Raw genomic sequence first — 1,207 nt, 5'->3', positions numbered from 1 at the left:
TTGAGAGTCCCTTGGACTGCAAGGAGATCCAACCAGTCCATTCTAAATGAGATCAGTCCTGGGTGTTCATTGGTAGGACTGATGTTGAAGCTGAAACTCCAATACTTTGGCTACCTGATGCGAAGAGCTGACTCACTTGAAAAGACCCTGATGCTGGGAAAGATTGAGGGCAGGAGGAGAAGGGGACAACAGAGGATGGTTGGATGGCATCACCGACTCAGTGAACATGGGTTTGGGTGAACTCCGGGAGTTGGTGATGGACAGGGAGGACTGGCGTGCTGCGTTTCACGGCGTCACGAAGAGTCGTACACAACTGAGTGAATGAACTGAACTGGACCATCTTATGACTGAATCTCAAACTCCTTGCTGCAGAAGGCCCCGACTTAAATCTATGTAACAATACCTTTGTTTACTGTGCTTTACCTGGTGACCTCCCCATAGATGGCTCCCCAGTGCCCTTTATCTTTCTTCTGTCATTAGTTGAAGAAAATATTTAAGGTGTGACCTTGGCCTGTTCTGTTGTGTTACCTCAATTTTCCTGGATATCTTCTATGTATACAGGAGGTGTGCATGTTCTTAAACTTGTTTTTCTCCTGTTAGTCTTTTTATTACAGGGGAAGGGGACCATCTCAGCCAAGAACCTAACCAAATAAATTGCACTCCACTGTCTGCATTGTCCTTCTGAGTGAGTTTGTTTCCCAGAATGTGTGGCTACAACACTAATACTTATTATCATCATGATGAAAACATGGTGATCAAGATAAATTCCTGCCTTCATCAAGTTCAAGGGAGGATGTTACAAAAGGAAAGTTTGAGTTAGCATGTGCTTTCATGTTCTTTATTGTCATAAAAACTACTTTATGCAAGAAAGTAGGATATGCATCTTCTGCCTCAGTGGTCTGATTCTTTCTTATCATGTTTTTAAAAATATATTTAATAACTCCAAAACTTTATTGTCACTTTATGTCTTATCTTCTAACATGTTAATCATATAATATATATATATATATGCACATATACACATAAAATTGTATCCTATATAGACTATCAGATCAGATCAGATCAGATCAGTCGCTCAGTCATGTCTGACTCTTTGTGACCCCATGAATCACAGCACGCCAGGCCTCCCTGTCCATCACCAACTCCCGGAGTTCGCTCAGACTCACGTCCATCGAGTCAGTGATGCCATCCAGCCATCTCATCCTCT

General features: G+C 42.2%; 1 protein-coding gene across 1 annotated transcript in view; it reads left to right on the top strand.

The window, feature by feature from the left end:
• Positions 1 to 1,207, top strand: part of SEMA3D (sema domain, immunoglobulin domain (Ig), short basic domain, secreted, (semaphorin) 3D) — a 230,218-nt gene that overhangs the window by 19,260 nt on the left and 209,751 nt on the right. The window lies entirely within an intron of this gene.

The sequence above is a fragment of the Bison bison genome, unplaced genomic scaffold, assembly GCF_000754665.1.
Source record: "Bison bison bison isolate TAMUID 2011002044 unplaced genomic scaffold, Bison_UMD1.0 scf7180017864260, whole genome shotgun sequence".
NCBI lineage: Eukaryota > Metazoa > Chordata > Mammalia > Artiodactyla > Bovidae > Bison > Bison bison.
Note: the sequence above shows the minus strand (reverse complement) of the source record. Positions and strands in the feature narration are given on the sequence as shown.